The sequence below is a fragment of the Delphinus delphis genome, chromosome 2 (assembly GCF_949987515.2).
Source record: "Delphinus delphis chromosome 2, mDelDel1.2, whole genome shotgun sequence".
Lineage (NCBI taxonomy): Eukaryota > Metazoa > Chordata > Mammalia > Artiodactyla > Delphinidae > Delphinus > Delphinus delphis.
In genome coordinates this window covers 25572433-25592397 of record NC_082684.1, presented here as the reverse complement: position 1 = coordinate 25592397, position 19965 = coordinate 25572433, and the positions used below count along the sequence as shown (strand labels likewise).

The 19965-nt window shown below is 45.1% G+C and overlaps 1 protein-coding gene across 6 annotated transcripts in view; it reads left to right on the top strand.

The window, feature by feature from the left end:
• Window positions 1-19965, top strand: part of ADCK1 (aarF domain containing kinase 1) — a 114015-nt gene that overhangs the window by 17190 nt on the left and 76860 nt on the right. The window contains exon 2 of one of the 6 annotated variants that reach the window (XM_060004124.1): window positions 19239-19331. The exons of 4 other annotated variants lie outside the window; for them this stretch is intronic. The gene's annotated coding sequence lies outside the window, so the exon portion shown is untranslated. Of the gene's footprint in view, window positions 1-5115; window positions 5181-19238; window positions 19332-19965 lie in introns of those variants that run through there. One more of the 6 variants, XM_060004126.1, reaches the window with a different exon arrangement.

The window sequence follows — 19965 nt, the reverse complement described above, 5'->3', positions numbered from 1 at the left end:
TCAGTGTTACTGGAGACTAGGTTATGAGTGAGTGAAGGGTTATACTGGCAAACAGAATTAGAGGTAGGTTGCAGAGGGACTAAAGGCCAAGTTTTATACCATGGACAGTAGGGAGCCCTGGAAAGTTCTAGAGTAAAGTTTTGTTAAGCCATTAATGAATGAGAATGCTTCCAGTCATCAGTTACTGAATATTTTCTGAGCTTCTGCTTTGAGTTAGACAATGAATAAAAAAGTGGTGTGTGTGTGTGTGTGTATGTGTGTGTGTGTGTGTACACGTGTATGTGTGTGGAGAGGATAAAGTGAGAGAGTGAGAGAAATCACATGTGCCTTTTCCTTTCTTTCTTTTTTTTTTTTTTTTTGCGGTACGCGGGCCTCTCACTGTTGTGGCCTCTCCCGTTGTGGAGCACAGGCTCCGGACGCGCAAGCTCAGTGGCCGGGCCCAGCCGCTCTGTGGCATGTGGGATCTTCCCGGACGAGGGCACAAACCCATGTCCCCTGCATCTGCAGGCGGATTCTCAACCACTGCGCCACCAGGGAAGCCCACCTTTTCCTTTCTTAATCGGAGTCCTAATATAGGGAGGGGACCTTGATTGTTGCTGTGACTGGGAATCTTTAGCTGAATTCAGTTTCTTGTTTATGGAGCAGGTCACTGGGCTCCTGTGGTATGCTTCCTGGGACGCTTCAGGTGTGCAGTATGTGTGCGTCATATTAGTTACTACGGTACTTAATAAATATTTGGGCTTAGGAGGTAAAGATATAAATACTCTTTTCCTCTTTGCCCAAGAAGCAGAACCAAGGAGATGCAGGACTCTGCCAGGTAGAGATCAAAATGTCAGCTTTATTACTGGTAAATGTTCGGCTGGATCACATGTCTTGGGCCTGTGAACAAGTGGGCTTGTTGAACTTCACCCCTGAATTTGATAGACTTGCCTACCCAGGCACAGACGTGGCAGGACAAGCCTCTCAGATGGGGGCCTGCCTCTTAGGGCAGGGAGGGGCTGAATACCAGTGTTCTGCAGGTTTGCAGATCCCAAAAGGGAGGAGAGAGGAAGAGGTGAGCTGTTTCTTTTCCCAAACTCACCAATCCGGTTGAGGATTCCTCCTCCCACAGGGAGGGAGGGAGAGGGAAGAGAGAGGTCAGGAGCCTTACACCTCTGATGGGGCTCCCTCCATGTGCTTGCCTGAAACTTAGTGAAAGGAGGCTTACCTGCAGCACTTACCCTCGGAAGGGGAGGTAGCTTTAAATTTGCTGTAAGAACCTTTTGTGCCCATTAAATCCTGCTAACCTTTACACCTGACCTTGTATAGGGACACAGGCTGCTTCGGGCTTGAATATGGGCTGACAATTTCAGCATTACTGAAATCTGCATTTAGAGGGAGGAGTCATGTGCTGTCTACCTTTAGAATTATGGCATGTGGTAGGGTATTTTGGGGGAAAATGGACTCCACTTCTGACCAGTGGGTATTGGTCAGAGGAGCAGAATAAGGAGCTCAGGGAAGGTGATGGCTATTTGTAATCATTCCATTGAACTTGGGAAAGACATCTTTGGCATCAGCTAATTCAAACCTCTAATGTACACATGTGGAACTGGAGGCCCAGAGCAGGGTGTTACTTCTTCAGGCACCCCCCAGCCCCCTGCAGGTCTTGGCAGATCGCAGACTGGGTCTTGGACATCCAGATCTTGCCCAATGTCATGTTCTTTGCACTTTATACTTGGTTGTCTCCCTTTTTATCCACTTGCAACCTGGGGGAAAGCACCAAGTTGGATAGAAAGTGGAACCAAAGATGCCTGTGCAGCTTCTCCCCATGGTCCGCGCCCTCTGGTGCAAGCCCTGAGGCTGTGATGCTGCCTGGGGTGGGCTTGGGAAACACAGAGGAAGAGAGAGAAGGGCAATGGAGCCTTCTCCCTGGGATTCCTTTACTTATTTAACCCATCAACCAAAGAGTTATTAATTCAACAAATATTTGGACTTTGCACTCCCCAGTGGAGGGGAGTGTAGACCCTCCAAAGGAATCAGTAGACTGCTTTGGGAGTTTCAACTCTCAAGCTATTGGGCAACCGCTGGTTTTGAGGATAACCACACTCGCAGCTTAGTGAGAGTATGATAACTCAGCAAGCATTTTAAAGCTCTTCTTGCTTTGCAAGGGGAACTGTAGCAGCGTCTGACTCTTTAGGAATATTCTCTGAAACCTGGGACTATTCTGGCCAAACCAGGACATGTGTTCACCATTCTTCCATCCACCTGTTATTTTAACCAACGTTAACTGAGCCTGCTGTATGCCAGGTCCTGCGTCAGGCTCAGGCTCAGAGGATATAAAGGGAAATAAGACTCGATCTCTGCCCTCCAGTTGCTCACAGTCTAGTGGGGGGGGACCAGACGTTAAATCTCCAGTTGCAGAAGATCAATGTGGTTTCATTCTAGCTCTGGCCCCTGACAGCAGCTAACTCCTAGCCAGGAGGATCGGGGTGGGTGGGGCGTGCGTGGTGGGCAGGAGCCCTGCGTGGGAGGGGCTGCTAACCCCGCCTGGGGGGTGGGGGTACATGCCTAGAAGGCCTGGAGTTGCCTTTTCTAATTGTGTTGCTGTTCCTTTTGCACGTTTGGTGTCTGTCAAGCTGGCGTGGACGCTTTTCAGGGAGTTTTAATGCATTCTGTCCCTCAGATCCCCTTTTACTGCTTTTGTTTGTCATCATGGAATATTTGCCTGAGAGTATTCTGCACAGAGGAGGAGGGAAATTGAATCCTTGCTGTCTTGGTGACTGGCTTTCTCAGAGTTTGTGATAATTTCTGCAGGAGCATGAGCTGCATTTAATGTGCTCTGGTTGGGTCATCTAAGGACCAGGCCTGTGGAGTAGGGAGACCAGAGTCTGCTACTGAATCTAGCACCTCCTTTTCAGTTTTCTGCATACCCAGATCTTTCTGAGTACTGCATTGCAAACCTACACAACTTGCTGCGGTGGCCCTGACCCCAAAGTTTTTCTGATTCAGAGAGAGTTACACAGCAGGAGGCTCTTGGGCCTTGGTGTGGGCTGGGGAAAGCCTTGGTGGGGTCCACTCCCATTAGTGGGGACCCTGGGGGAAAATGTGGTGTGCCTTGAGCTTCCCCAGGAGATTGGGCCCACTGTGCGGTGGCTTCTCTGTAGTTCCCAGGCAGACCACGCAAATGCCAAGCTGTCTTCCTGGTTGCTCTGGACTTCTCAGTGACCTATGGACCATGGCCCATAACAGTACCCACTTTGCCATGCCTGCATACCTTTTATATTTCTAAAAACATGTGAAATATATAAGACCTAAAAAAAAGTATAAAAAATAATTTAGTGATCACCCTTACACTCCCTGCTCAATTTCAGAAAAGATACCTTACCCATATAATTGTAGACCCCTAGGTATTTCTTCCCTGATTCCAGTCTTCCTCCTGCATAACGAGTTGTCATTCCCATACACTTCTTTTTTTTTTTTTTCGCGGTACGTGGGCCTCTCACCGCTGTGGCCTCTCCCATTGTGGAGCACAGGCTCCGGACGCGCAGGCTCAGCGGCCATGGCTCACAGGCCCAGCCGCTCCACGGCATGTGGGATCCTCCCGGACCGGGGCACGAACCCAGGTCCCCTGCATCGGCAGGTGGACTCTCAACCACTGCGCCACCAGGGAAGCCCCTCCCATGCACTTCTTTATACCCAACTATTTATGTATTGGTATGATATTTTTCATTTTATTGACTCTTTTTCCTTTACTTGGTTTTGTTCTAAGCAAACATATCTGTGAAATTGCAGGTTTGATAGACTAGCTTGCTTTTTTGGGGTCTAATGCATATGCAAGTAAGACGTGTTCTGGGTACCACCCAAAATTGCTTCTTGTACCACTTTTTTTTTTTTTTTTTTACACTGGTGCCAGGTCACACTTAGAGAAACACAGACTGCACCATCGGTAGCAGATGCTGGGCCAGACTCCGGCTTGCGCCCTCCATTGCCTCGGTCTTTCCCCTGCTGGGTTTGGCTCCTCTTTTTCTAGCTTTCCTCTTCCCCTAGCTCACCCTGTTTATCTCCTGGGGCTGCTTCGGGCTTGAAGCTATGTGATGGGCTGATATTTGTTCCTGCTGCTCAGAAGTAGTGATCCCTTCCCAAAGGCCACAGCTGAAACAAAACAAAATCAGAAAAAACAAAAAAAACCCCCAAAACCCCCCAACAAAATTAGCCCCTGGGTTTCCGGTGATGGGAGGCCATTGCCTGTGCTGGGCGTCTCTCATCCTGATCAGCGCGATTATCACCATTAGCCAGTTCCTCATTTGCAGTGTCTGCAGCTCCCTTGCCTACGTGGGCTGCCTTGACACTCAGAGCTGGCTTTCTGCTGCTGCAGATCTGCTCTCCAACTGCCCCTGCCACCTGGTTCTGTGGAGTGGCCCGAGGAAGGCAGAGGGCCCTGCTCCCCAGAGATGGTGCTGTGTTGAGGGTTTAGCCTGCACGTAATGGGGCAGGAGCTGGAGAAAGCCCAACTGCAGTCTGTCTTTGCTCATCTCAGATCCCATCCCAGACTAACCATGGCTGGGCTTCTCACTGCTGATTGCTTTTTCCACTGAAAACCTCCCTGCAGTTTCTTTTCTTGTCCTGGACTGGGTGCTTTCACCATGACCAAGGTCTTTCTACCTCTGCAGGGAAATGGAATGAAGCTGCGTGGTGGGGGATTAGGAGTAGGCAAAAGCTAGGACTTCCCTACCCCTAAGGTTCTTTAGTACTGGACTGCGTTACCAAGGACAGATGTGAAATCTGTATCTGGAAGGGCAGCTTTCCAGAAACAGCAGAGACTCTGTTGTGGAGCTCACGGATGGTTTCTAACCTGTCAGATGGGGAGCCTTAAAAGTACAGATTCTTAGACGCTATGCTCTAAAATTTGTTTTCAGTGATTCTGGGGTAAGGCCTGGAGAACCCATTTTTTAAAATGGGCTCCCCAGGTGGGCTTCTTTTTTTTTTTCCCCAGGTGGGCTTCTGATGCTAAGAGCAAGTGTTTACATTGACTGAACACCACGGGACAGGCACTGTGCTGAGAGCTCTCTCTGTATTATCTCCTTTAACTTCACAATGACCTCGAGGTAGATGCTATCATTGTCATCCCTATTTTACAGATGGACAAACTGAAGCACAAACAGATTAAGTGACTCGTCCAAGGGCGTACAGCTAGTAAGCAGGTATATTAGTTTCCTGTGATTGTTGTGACAAATGGCCACAAGTTAGGTGGCCAATGACAACAGAAGTTTATTCTCTTACAGTTCTAGAGGCCAGAACAATGAAAACAAAGTGCGGACAGGGCCACGCTCCTTCTGGAGGTTCTAGGGAAGAATCCTTCCCTGCTGCTTCTGGCGGCTCCAGGCATTCTTTGTGGCTGCATCACTCCAATATCTGCCTCTGTCTTCTCTTTTCTTTTCTTCTGAGGACACTTGTCATTGGATTTAGGGCCTATCTGGGCAATCCAGGGTGTTCTTATCTCAAGATTCTTAATTAAATCTATGAAGACCCTTTATTCCAATTAAGGTTACAATCATAGGTTCTGGGGGTAATAAGACATGCGCATATCTTTTGGGTGCCACCATTCAACCCACTATAGGGTCTTGGATTTAATCCCAGATAGTGGCCCCTGAGCCTGTGCCTATAACCACTCAACTTCCTGGCTCCGTCTCCTGGACTGGATGAGCTTCTAGGCTTCCTATAGGCCAGCAGTCGAGGCATGGATTAACTTGCTGTATCAGAGAGTTGACAAACCAGTATTTTCCTCTACCGCTCTCCTATCCCCTCGACCCTCCACCATTTCTCCTGAAACCCTTTGGGCTGTTCATCTCAGATGCAGAAATTCTCGCACCTTGATGTGCTTGGGAGGTGAGGCCGTAGGGGCTATGAGGCCACATTCATACTGGCTTGGGCGAGATGCATTTTTCTTGCCTCAGTGGCCACGTCTCCAAAATGGGAATCGCTGGAATAGCAGGGGTAGATGGAAGGCCATAATACAACTAATAAAGTTGTTGGAAGGAATCTGCAGCTGTAAGGGTGATGGAGGCGGTTGTTAACAACACTAGTAATCTAATAGCCTATTTTGATTTCCTGCTTCTCACTGTCTTGGCCCCAAGCAGCTATTTTCTACCAAATTAAAATCCACTCAGCTCCTTTCCTGTTCCTGAATAAAACTACCCTCAAAGCTCTTCCCTGTTACAGCAAGACTTTTTAATAGACTTTTCCTTGTAGAACCGTGAGACATATGTCCAATGAGCAGAATAACTTCACTTAAATATACAAATAAACTGTTGACAGATAATGGCAGGACATATGTGAAGCTAATTCAAGGCAGCATGGTTTGGGAGCTGGGGCACTGCCCCCTCCCACCCCAGTCTGTCTCCAGGACTCTCCTTCCCTCCAATTTCTTGCTTTTGGGATGGCTCTTCATGCCCCACACTCTATAGGATGAAGAGGGATGTCTCCATGCTGTGCCCGGTCACAGCCCAGAGTACCTGGGCCACTCACCATTCATACAGTCAATTGTGCAGCAAATATTTTTGAGCACTTACTATGAGCCAGGTACTGTGTGAGGTGCTGGGTGTACAATGGTCTATTCTTGAGGGGATAGGAGATCATTAGCAATTGATGGCACTCACAAGAGTGTCTGGTCCAGGAAGGCAGAGACTCGACCTGTTTTTCTTGCTGCTGTATCCTTAGCACTTGGAACAGTGCTTGGCACACAACGGGCTCAGTGAATACTTTTTAGTGACTCAATGGGGTAAGTAAACAAGGTAATGTCAGCTCTTGCTGAGTTCCCTAAAAGAGATAAAACGTGGTCACGGGATGAAGAGTGACGGAAGCTGGGCTTTGGAAAAGCTCTCTTACATGGGGTTTTGCAGTTGAAACTGAAAAGTGATGAAAAAACCAGCAAGTGAAGAGCTGGGAGAATATTGTTAGAGGAAGAGGCAGGGCAGGCTATGTAATTTACAGGGCCCAGTGCAAAATGACAATGCAGGGCTGTGGCTGGGTGGGAAGTCAATTTCCCCTTCTTGTGGCCCTGCTGCCCCAACCCGCAGTGGATGGGAAGCTCCCAAGGGATTGCAGCCTCTGTGCTGGAATGTGCTCAGGCTCTGGACTGGGCATGAGTGAGAAGTCCTCCTGAGTCACCTGCTGAACTTGTCGTGGTGAGGCTAGACCCCGATCCTTCCTATGCTTGTACCCAGGCCCCCAGTAGGGACGAAGGGCAATGGAAGAATGTAGACATCTCCCACCAACATGACCTGTTTGCCATGCTGGGTGGAGAGCAGCTGTAATTGTGGGGAGGCTGGATGGGGCCAGGGTACTGGGCTTGGGTGAGGAATGGGCAGCTGAGAACCCACTGGGGAGGTGGGACTGTGTGTGTGCTGAGTCCCCCAGTGCATGCTCCATAGTCCCATTCGGCTTCACTTGAAAGACACAAATTCAAAGATAAAATTAAGAATTTCAAGACAGCTACTCTGTATTAGTTTCCTATTGCTGCTGTAACAAGCTACTGTAAACTTAGTGGCTGGACTTCCCTGGTGGTGCAGTGGTTAAGAATCCGCCTGCTAATGCAGGGGACAAGGGTTCAATCCCTGGCCCGGGAAGATCCCACATGCTGCAGAGCAGCCAAGCCTGTGTGCTACAACTACTGAGCCCACGCACCACAACTACTGAAGCCCGCGCGCCCTAGAGCCTGTGCTCCACAACAGGAGAAGCCACCGCAATGAGAAGCCTGCGCACCGCAACGAAGAGTAGCCCCTGCTCACCACAACTAGGGAAAGCCTGCGTGCAGCAATGAGGACCCAACGCAGCCAAAAAAAAAAACCAACAGAACTTAGTGGCTTATAACAATATAAATTTATTCTTTTACAGCTCTGGAGGTCAGAAGTCTAAAATGGTTCTCACTGGACTAAAATGAATGTGTCAGCAGGGCTTTATTCCTTCTGGGGGCTCTAGGGGAGAATTCATTTCCTTGTCTTTTCTAGCTTTTATTGGCCACCTGCATTCCTTGGCTCAAAGCACCTTTTCTCCATCTTCAGAGCCAACAATGTCTGGCCAGGTCCTCATGCTGCTACCTCTCTGGTTCTCTTCTTGTCCCCCCCATTGCACTTAAAAGAACCATTGTGATTACACTGGACCCACCTGGATCACCTGAGCTAATCTGTCTCAAGGTCAGCTCATCAGCAACCTCAATTTCTTCTGCAGCCTTAATTCTTCTTTGCCATGTAAGGTAACATATTCACAGGTTCCAGGGATTAGGGTCGTGGACATCTTTGTTAGGGAGGTATTATTCTGTCTTCCGCATTAAACCACAAGTGTGGAGCCTTTCTGAGTGCAGGGTGCAGTCTGACTGCACTGGTCACATGTCCGTGAAGCTGGCCCTGGGAAGAGGAGGCTACAAGCCTAAAAGTCCCGAGCTGGGAACAAGCACAGCTTGTTCAAGGACCTGAAAGGAGGCTGGCGTGATAGACTAGAGTGGATGACAGGGCATGTGGTACAAAATGAATCAAGAGAGGCTGGCGTGGGTTGAGCACACAGGGCCTCCTAGGCCACAGTGAAATATTAGGAACAGCAGGTAGGGATCTGCCTTAAATCTGAAAAAAACAAGCAAACAAACAAAAAACAACCCCCCGTCGAAAAACCCAACTCCATATAAAAAATTTCAAATATAATTAAAAAGTAGAGAGAGTAATAAGGTGAACCCTATATCTGGCACCTAGATCTAAAATATGTTGCCATAATTCTTTCATTTATTTATTTATATTTTTTGCTGAAGAATTTTAAATTATAGAAATCATGGCATTTCAACTGTAATTTCAACATGCATCTCTAACAACTGACATTTTTATAAGTATTGACGTCATAATCACAGTGAATGAAATTAACAAGAATTCTTTAACTTCATCAACTTCCCGTGTATATTCAGTTGTCCCTCAAATACCCTGCCTGTTGATCTTCACGTTGTACCTGAGCTTTGCACCTTTTCTTCTTCTGAGCTTAGAATGAGTCTTCCTTCTCTGTATCTTTTAGGATTTTTTTTTTTTGTTCCTTCCCACTCCTGTCCCACACCCAGGCCTGTAGCCTGAACAGGGTTGAGGGGAACGGAAGGGAAACAGGCTGGATGGATATGTTATTCTGCTTGTGGCCTAACGTTTCTCTCTCTCTCTCTCTCTCTCTTTTTTTTTTTTTTTGCTTGTAATTGCCATTCCAGAAATGCCCTCACTCTTCTAGCCACAGAGCAACTGTTGAGAACAAATTAATTATGCATCTTCTCAGTGTGTGTGATTAAGGGGCAGATGGAGGGAAGGGTTCTCTTCAGTTTTTCTGGCAACTAGGTTCCCAAATGGATGCTTTCCAGACCAAAGAATGCGTGTCCTGGGCTCCCGTGGGCATCTGGGTTTGTCTCTGTAGTGGCAGGCTTGCTCACTGGCAGGCAGAGTCAGAAGTTGTCAGTAATAATATTATTAATCCCTTAAATTTGCAGCATATTTGCTGTTTGCTGAGGGCTTGCGCACTCACATCAGCTCATTTGATGGGATTTCAGGGATGCTGGAACAACTTTCTTTGCTTAATACCTCCCTAAATCATTGCTGATGCTTGTAATTCCACCATTAGAGATTAATTCTTTTGGCCCCAAACTGTTCCCTATTAAAATGCAAGTAGCCTTGGCAGCTGTGTAGCATGTTTTATTCATGAAGCTTTCTCAGCCACTAGTGGCTGCCCTCCCCAAATGCCCCCTCCCGCAACTTTCTTTTTAGGATGGGCTTCTCTGAAACAGAACCTATGTTTGGAGTCTTTCTCATTCCAAAGAGAGAACTCTGCTCTCAGCTAGCTGCTGAAGCTGGGAAAACAGACAGAAACTTATGCCAAGGTGTCAGTGACTGATAATAATTTACTGTGTTACCATCTCTAGGGAGTATTTGTATTTTAAGTGGAAATTTCTGGGAGCACAGTGCTTAGTACAAAGGAACCTGTACCCCTTCATCCTATTATGTCAGTGGCTTTGACCTTAGATCTCCCTTTTATTGGGCTCCCTTAGAGAGACAGAGGAGAGAGAGGGCCAGCACATCCAGTTCATGTAACTACGATTAAAGCATTGGCTTGGAGTGTCGTCCATTGTGGGTCGGGGAGAAAGTGGAGCTGACCACGTGTAACATAATGTCCATTTTGCAGAAGGAAAATGGAAGCGTAAGGACAAGATCTAGTTGGAGTGGGGCTAGAATTAAAATTTTGTCTTCAGAACCCCAGTAACACAGTTTTAGATTTTTAGAGTCAGAAGACACCTTAGAAACAATCTAACTCTGGGAAAGCAAATGCATTTTATTTGTCGATACCAGTTGATACACAGTGGTTGAGGGGAGGGTGGAGAATGAGTGAGTCTTCACCTGGGCTCAGTGTGTTGTGGTTGATTAGTGATGTCTGATGGGTGCCATGGTAATAGAGGGGAGGCATGTATGCCGCACTTGTATTCCTGATTCTCTGCAACCTCTCATTGTACACATGGGCCAGCTGAGGTCCTGAAAGCTGGGATGATTTGTTCAGGATTATATAAGTAGGGGTGACAAATTAGGGGCAGAATTGGCCCAGAATCCAGGTTCCTTGAATCCTGGTTCAAAACCCTTTCTTTTGAAGTATCCAGGTATTCTAAGAAGCATTTCACTGTGGTTGAAGAGCGTGTGGTCTTGGAGTCAGACTGCCTGGGTTCAGATCTTAGTTAGCTGTGTGCCCTGGGCCAAGTTATTTAACTTTTCGGAGTCATTGCTTCTTTATCTGTAAAACAAAGGATAATAATTGTGCCTACCTTATAGGGTGGTTATGGAATTAAATGAGATAATATGCATATAAAGTGTTTGGATTAGGGCCTATACATAGTGAGTACTTAATAAATGTTAGTAACTTAATTAAAATTTTTATTGCCTTGTCCTTCTAGATTATTGCTGGATACGGACACAAAAACTCCCCATGCTCACTCCCTCTGCAGTATCTTGCAGAGGTACCCCTCAGACACCTGCTTCTCTTCCTTCCCTATTGAACGCTCTGGGATTTTCTGTGTTTGATGTGTTCCTGGAATTTGTAATTTGGTGATGAAAAGTCCCACAGTACTAACAACCAAGTGTGAGATGGTGCTGGGCCTGTAAATGCCCACGTTTGGGGCGTCATACTTCACACTCCACAGGAGTTTGTTTTGGTTTGGGACATCGACAAAGTCCTGGAGGCCTGGTGGGGTTCCCTGAGGACCAGCTGCCGAAGAGTCCTCGGTGGCCGTTTTGCCTGGTCTCTCCTCTGATCGGAACATTGCTATAGCATCTCCCCAGACCATCCCTGCTCCCCTGAGCCAGTATGTGCTCCCATCCCCCAACCTAGTTTGCAGACTGGACATCAGTGCCCAGCTGGTGCCAGCCCCCTCCCCTCACACCCGCCTCTCCAGCGGGCTTAGAAAGCAGGGCCCAGGCAGAGCCTGGACCCATAACTGGGCTGGGGTCCTCTTTACATCTTAGTCCAGCCACACAGGCCCTTGTCAGTGGTCCCTTTGGGTGACCTTGAGGGGGACCCAGGGAGGCCTTGAGAGCCGGGAGGAGTCCGTGATGGTCCCGGATGTCTGGCCTGGGGTGATGGGACTTGGGGCTGACTCCTGTAGGACCATGGCCTACCCCTGCATTATTCGACTTCGCCTCTTGGTAGCGTGCTCAGTTCCTCATGGAAGCAGTGCCCGGGGGCTCCCCTTGGAGTATATGGGGGAGGGAGCTGCAGCGGTGGGGAGGGCTCCCTGGGTGCTGTGATGGGCGTGTGGCTTCCATTAAGTGAATCATCTGTGATTCCAGTCCTGACTGGCTGTGGGGGAAAAGCCTCTGCTCTGGATCCTCAAATAGGGGCCTTCTTAGGGTCTGCCTGTCTGTTCCTGGTAGACAAAGTGGGGAAAGGGGGCTGTGGGAAGGAGGCCATCCCCACTGAAGGACAGTCACGTCATTGTCCCTAACATTTGGAAGCTCTGTTGCTTTGGGCCTTTCATCTTGGATCACAACCAAGTTTGGTGGCAACCTGGCCATGTCTGTGGTGGCTTCCCTGCTCTTCGTTGTCTGGGCCCAGAGCAGAGCAGATGATTAGAGCCCCAGAGCTGCAGCATGCTCAGAAGCCTAGGATTTTCTAACGGAAGTTCAGAGAAAGGGAGGATTGAGAGGCACACTGGCGATGGAGCTCTGGCTCTGCTGTTAGTTCTGGGATGGTGGGCAGCAGTCACATCATCTGGGAGAAGGTAGATGGGGAGGAGAGGAGAATGGGCCAGGCTGGGACTAGGAAAAGGTGAGGGGAGTGAGGCCTGGGTCCAGGCTGAAGAGGATTTTGACAGGTGAGAAGGAGAAAGAGATGGTGAGGTTATGGAACTGCCTGTGCAGAGGCCGGGGGGCAGGGGATGGCGCAGGACTGATCACTGTGGGTGGGGGATAGGGAGTGAGTGGGGAGGGTAAGCGCTGAGTTCAGAGGGCACCTGGGTTGCATCGTGATGGGCCTGGTAGGAGCTTGGATTTCATACCAAGGGCAGTGGGGACTTCTGGAGGGTTATGGAAGGCTATTTCCCTTTTCCCACTGTGGCCAGTATCCTGCCCCTTCGTGACCTGCCTGCCTGGGCTGTACAGTCTTGTGGTCTTATCCTGTGTCTGTAGTGAGACACGTTATGCCTCCCGGGCCTCCCTCTTTTCCTTCTCCCAGTGGCTCCTTGATTGCAGTTTGTTCGTGTGACTGGTGTTTTCCAGGCCCCTGCGTGCTCATGAATATGTCCTAATCTTGGTGTTAGCCGGCTTACTGGAATGGCTCCTGGGAGCCCAGACATGGCCAGGCGCCATGGCGGCCATGTGACCTAGTTGTGGGAAATAGCTGGGGGCGGGAGTGGGGAGGACAACACTGAGGGCCCATGGCAGGCACTGGTCCCCTGGACTTTTTCCTTCTAATTCATAAAGGATGTTTAACAGTGTTTCTGGAGGAGCAGCAGAGTATAGCAGAAAGAGGTGGCTTTTGGAGTCAGAAGACAATGACTCAAACCTTGGATCTCCCATTTACTGGCTGAGTAACCCTAGCAAGGCCCCTAGCTTTTCTGTTAGGGGCCTTGGAGAGAATGGTAATATCCACCCGAGGGGCTCTTACCTGGATCAGGTGAGATAATGCGTGTAAAAGGTTTAATGCACTTATAAAGAATTGTGCATTTACTGCTGAGGACCATTATTACAGAGTGTGTGATGAACAAGATTTTGTTTCCCAGCGGCTTATATCATATGTTGGTATAATGAATCAACAATTCAAATAGAAGCTAATGATTATGGAGAAGAGTATGTGAAAATTATAAATTAGGGACCTATTTGTACTTGCATTGTGCTGACAAGTCATTTGGCACCTTATTTTTTTTTTTTTTTCTGTATGCGGGCCTCTCACTGTTGTGGCCTCTCCCGTTGCGGAGCACAGGCTCCAGACGCGCAGGCTCAGCGGCCATGGCTCACGGGCCCAGCCGCTCCGCGGCATGTGGGATCTTCCCGGACCGGGGCACGAACCCGTGTCCCCTGCCTCGGCAGGCGGACTCTTAACCACTGCACCACCAGGGAAGCCCGGCATCTTAGTTTGATCCTCATTTTAATATGAAATTATTAACTGAACTTGAGTGTTAGTAAAACCTAAGACAATAGGAAACTCATACATACTGGGCATTCACAACCTTTATCATCTATTAGTGAGTACTGATAAATTGAATGAAGACAGTCTTATTTCAAAGGCTCAAGATGGATGTTTATATAAAGTGTGACTAAAATATTATAATTGATTTTAAAAAGTAAAACAGTTTTTATGTCCTGGAATTAGATAGTGGTGATAGTTGCACAAGTTAGTGAATATAGTAAAAGCCACCAAATTGTATATTTTAAGATGGTGAATTTTAGGAACTTCCCTGGCATCCAGTGGTTAAGACTCTGCGCTTCCACTTCAGGGAGCTCGGGTTCGATCCCTGGTCAGAGAACTAAGATCCTGCATGCCGTTTGGTGCAGCCAAAAAGAAAAAAATGGTGAATTTTATGGTGTGTGAATTATATCTCAATTAAAAAATAGAACATTTAATTTATTAAAGCAGTAATTATAAAAAACTTAGAGGTTCAAGAAAAAAATCTATAGTTTCACCAATTCAAACTTATTATGATTTTAATATGCTCTCCTCTAACCCTTTCCTATTATATCCGTAGTTCTATCAATATAATTATCTGGTTTTCTGATTTACTGTGTTATCTTTAGCATTTTCCATTTTGTTACAATAATCTTCATGGTCTTCACCTAAAATGGCTACTTAATACTGCACTGTGTGACTGTTCCATAATTTACTTAACCCTTTTCCTACTTTTGGGATGCATCTATCTATATGTTTTTCTTTTATAATTAGCACTGTGCTGAACCTCTCTGTACATAGGGTTTTTCCCTATGTCCTGGATTATTTACTTAGGAGGGATTTTTAAAGTGATATATATGGATCAAAACATTGCTGAGAGAAATTAAAGAAGACCTGATAAATGGAGAAATATATCATGTTCATGGGTTGGAAGATTCAATATTGTTAAGGTGTCTATTTTCTCCAAATAAATCTATAGATTCATAACAGTCCCAATCAAAATCCCAGCAGGCTTTTTTGTAGAAATTGACAGTCCGATTCTAAAATTTATGTGAGAATGCAGAGGGTTTTAGAGTCAATTCTAGAAGATAACACTGAAAAAGAACAAAGTTGAGGACTAATACTATCTGATTTCAAGACTTACTATAAAACTGTAGTAATAAGATAGTGTGGTATTGGTATAAAGATAGACAGACTGATCTATGGAACAGATTAGAGGGTCCAGAAATAGACCCACACATAATATGAACAATGAATTTTATACAGTGGTGAAAAGGCAATTCAGTGTAGAAAGGTTTGTGGTATATTTATGCAGTAGAATACTACTCAGTTAAAAAAAAAGAATAAACTATTGATATATACAACAACATGATGGGTCTCAGAAAAATTATGTTGAATGAAAAGGGCTGGATAAAGAGTATGGGCTATATGATTCCACTTATATAAAACTCTAGAAAATTCTAGTCTATACTGATAGAAAGCAGATCAGTGGTTTTCTGGAGGTGGGAGGTATGTGGAGGGATGGGGCTGGAATTACCAAGGGACATCAAAGCTTTTGAGAGATGCTGGATATGTTTACAAGCTTGATTATGGTGATGGATTCATAGGCGTATACATATGTCAAAACGTATCAGATTTTACATTTTAAATATGTGCAGTGTACTGGGTCAAAATATCAATACCTCAGTGAGGCTGTTAAAACAAAAAATGATGTTAATGGGTTATGATCCTTTGAAAAAATTAGAAATCCATGAGTTCATACTGATATAAATAAACAAATGAATAAATTGAAATTTTGGTAAAGAACTGGCTATTTATCAAGTTTGGAAGGACTTCCCCATAAAACACTTAATTATCAAAAGAAAACAAGTAACTTAAGTGAGGAATTTAGGTGGATAACCATCTTAAGACATTATCAAAATTAACATTGTCTCTAGGGAGACAAATCAGAATTGTGCACCACCAGGTTGTAATGAGAAGAACAGAGCCTGTTAATAAATTGTTGGATTCAATTAGCTAACACTTTTTTTTAAAAAAGAATTTTCGCATCTTTGTTCACTATGAATATTGGACTATAGCTTTTTTTTTCCCCTTGTATTTTCTGTCTAGTTTTGATATTGGGGTTACGCTCCTCTCATAGAATGAGTTGGGAGGTATTCTGTCTTCAGTTTTCTGGAAGGGTTTATGTGGAATTGGCAATATTTTTTCCTTAAATGTTTGATAGAATTCAACTGTGACACCATCTCGGGTCAGAGTTTCTTTGTCTGATATACACCATTCCAGCTTTATTTTAATTGGCATTGGCATGAGTTATCCTTTTCCATCCTTTTCCATTTAATCTATTTTTGTTTTAATATTTAAAGGGCAATTTCTTATAGGTAGCATATATTTGAGTCTTTCTTTTTTATCCAATTTGGCAATCTCTGGCTTTTAATTTGGGTGTTTAGACCATTTATATTTAAAGAGGTTATTGATATGGTTAGATTTATGTCTTTCATCTTGTTATTTGTTTTCTACTTGTCCAATTTATGCTTTATTCCTTGTTTCCTCTCATGCCTTCTTTTGGATTGAATATTTTTTCATGGTTCCATTGTGTCTCCTTTGTTGGCTTATGAGCTATAATTCTTTTTGTTATTTTAGTGATTGCATCAGTTCATAGCATAAATCTTTAAGTTGTCACAGTCTACATTCAAGTGACATTATACTACTTTCTTCAGAGTATAAGAATCTTATAATCGTATACTTTCATTTCTTTCTTTCCATCCTTTATGCTATTGTAGTACGTTTTGCTTTTCCGTATGTTATAAACTCCACATTACATTGTTATTATTTTTGTTTAAGCAGTCACTTATCTTTTAAAGAGATATAGAATGTAAAAAAATTCTTATATGTTTTCCTGAAGTTTCTATTTCTGGTCTCTTTTTCCTTTATGTAGATCCATGTTTCTCTCCAATATCATTTTCCTTCTGCCTGAAAGATGTCCTTTAACATTTCTTGTAGTGTAGGGAGATGAATTCTATCAGCTTTTATATGTCTGTAAGAGCTTTTTTTTTTTTTTTTTACCTTTAGTGTTGAAAGATGGTCTTGCTGGGTATAGAATTCTGGGTTTTCTTTCAGTGCTCTTAGAGATGTTGCTCCACTAACTTCTGCTTGTATTGTTGCCAGTAGAGATCTGCTGTCATTCTTATCTTTGTTCCTTTCTCCATAATATGTCTTTTTTCTCTGGATACTTTCAGGATTTTCTCTTTATCACTGATTTTGAACAACTGCATTATGTAGTTTTCTTCATGTTTTTTATGCTTGGGGCTTGTTGAGATTCTTGGACCTGTTGGTTTATAGATTTTGAAAATCAAATTTGAAAAAAATTCAGTTATTATTTCTTTAAGTATTTTTTCTCCACCTCTCCCATTCCATCTCCTTTGGGGATTCCAACTACATGTTTACAAGGCTGCTTGAATTTGTCCCACAGATCGCTGATGCTCTTTTCATTAAAAAAATTTTTTTTTCCTCTGTGTGTTTCATTTTGAATAGTTTCTATTGGTAGGTCTTGAGGTTCACTAATCCTTTCTTCTACAATGTCTAATCTGCCAATTATCCCATCCAGTGAATTTTTCATATCAAACATTAGTGTTCACCTCTAGAAGTTTCATTTGGATCTTGCTCTCTTTTTTTATATTGCCCATGTTGCTGCTTAACTTTTTGAACATATGAAATGCAGTTATAACCGCTGTCCTCCTTTACTAATATAGGTTTCAGTTTTGGGTTGGTTTGATTGATTGATTTTTTTTTCTCATTATGTGTTGTATTTTTCCGTTTATTTGCATGCCTGGTAAATTTTTTATTAGGTGCCAGACATTGCAGTTTTATCTTTTTGGGTACTAGATATATTTGTATTCTTATAAATATTCTTGAGCTTTGTTCTGGACACAGTTAAGTTACTTGGAAACAGTGATTTTTTTTTTTTTTTTTTTTTTGCGGTACGTGGGCCTCTCACTGCTGCAGCCTGTCCCGTTGTGGAGCACAGGCTCCGGAAGCACAGGCTCAGCAGCCATGGCTCACAGGCCCAGCTGCTCTGCGGCATGTGGGATCCTCCCGGACCGGGGCACAAACCCGTGTCCCCTGCATCGGCAGGCGGACTCTCAACCACTGCGCCACCAGGGAAGCCCCGAAAACAGTGATTTTTTTTCAAGTCTTTCTTTTAATATTTATTAGTTGGGAATGGAACAGTGTTTAGTTTGAGATATTCCCCTTAACTGAGGCAAGCCCCTTCTGGGTATTATAACAAAAGCCTCAAGAATTATGAGATTTTCTGGTCTGGCTGGTGCAAATAGACCTTATATGAACACTGGGTACTGTTAACTTTTGTGGTTGTTATTTCTCTGGCTCAGGTAGTTTTCTTGTGTGCATGTGCTGACTAGTACTTAGCTGAATATGTGAGATGGACCCTCAGCAGATCTTCAGAGTTCTTTCTTTGTACATCTGTCCACTCTCCAGTACTCTGTCCTGCGAACTCTAGCTACTTTGGTCTTTCTGGCCTCTCAGCTCTGTCTCTTCAGTTCAGAGAATCTCCTGTTCACTGCCTGGGTTCCCCTTCCCTGCACTGTGGCCTGGAAACCCTCAATGCTGTAAATTGGGGAGTTTTCACCTCGTTTGCTTCCCATCTCTCAGGAACCACTCTCCTTCCTTTCCTGATGCCCAATGCCTTAGAAAACTTTTTTTTTCTTTTTTTTGGTAAATCTTGTCTACTTTTTTGTTATTTCAGATGGGAAGGTAATTTTGGTCCCCATTTGGGAAGAGATGTTAAGGGTGACATCAATATTTATGGCTTCGACAACTCCAAGTTTAGAGTTGCAATTTCCTAAGATGGGGAAGACTGAGGGAGGAGTAGGTTTGGTGGTGGTAGAAGTGGTGGGAAAGTCACGCTGAGTTTGAGAAGCTCATTGGACATTGGGTGATGTCAGAGAAGAAGTTGGATATGTGAGTCTGGAGTCAGGGGAGAGGTCTGGGTAGGGGATATGCATTTGTGTATCATCAGTGTGTAGACGGTATTTACCACCATGATTCTGGGTGAGATTCCCCAAGGGAGTATAGCTAGAGTATTGTATTGATCATGTTTTTTGTATTCTGATGCTTTGAAACTGGGGGTACTGCTGCTCTCAAGGTTAACTAGTTCCAAGAGATAGTAAGCAACTCACCTGTGAGCATGCCTTTCATAGGCAAACCAACCAATCTGGAGCCCATACCTGCCAACCACCTCTGTTACTGAGCTGTTACACTCTGGGTCACTATCCACCTGCCTTATTCACCCCAGGGCCAGGTACCAAACAACTAGGAACATCCCCTACGCCCCAAAGCCAAATGAAATACTTAAAACTAGCCACTCCTAAGTCTCACCCATTCTTTCCCATCGAATCCACAATAAAAGCTTTGCCCACATTTTCCCTCACGCCCTCTCTCTCCTGGCCAACCCTGGTGCTTCCCAGTGTGGCTCTGTGTGGTATGCCAACTCTCCTACTTGTAAGGAATCGTGAGTAAAAACTTCTTTCTTTATGACAGTCATTTCCATGTCTGTGTGTCTTACCATACCTTAAAACAAATTCTAGGTACCCTTGCAACAAGTACAGAAATGCCAGTTCTGGCTAAGTGGAGTGCATGCATTACCTCACCTCATTTAATCTTCACAGCAGCCCTATGAGGTAGGTACTATTATTGTCTTTCTTTTATAGATGAGCAGTCAGAAGTAAGCAGAGGTTACATAACTTGCCCAAGATCACCAAATTCTGAGTGGTGAAGTTGGGATATAGACTGTGGCAATCTGATGCTGGCCCTGTGCTCTTAACCAGGATCTACCTGACAGGTAGTCAGAGGAGAGACAGAGGACCCTCCCAAGGAGTGGGATTAAATTTGTGGTCAGCCTCCTTCAAAACTTTTATAAACTGCAACTTGTTTTTTTTCCCCCAAGACATGATGAGTTAGTTTTACTTTTTTGCTTAAATGAGAGCTTAAAGCAAAGGGTGACATCCAGAAAAGCAACCTTGGAGACCGTCCTGGCCTGATTTCTTGGGGATGAAGGAGTTGCAGTTCCATTTTTTTTTTTTTTTTTTTTTTTTGCGGTACGTGGGCCTCTCACTGTTGTGGCCCCTCCCATTGTGGAGCACAGGCTCCGGACATGCAGGCTCAGTGGCCATGGCTCACGGGCCCAGCCGCTCCGCGGCATGTGGGATCTTCCCGGACCGGGGCATGAACCTGTGTCCCCTGCATCGGCAGGCGGACTGTCAACCACTGCGCCACCGGGGAAGCCCTGCAGTTCTATTTTCATGATGAAAAACA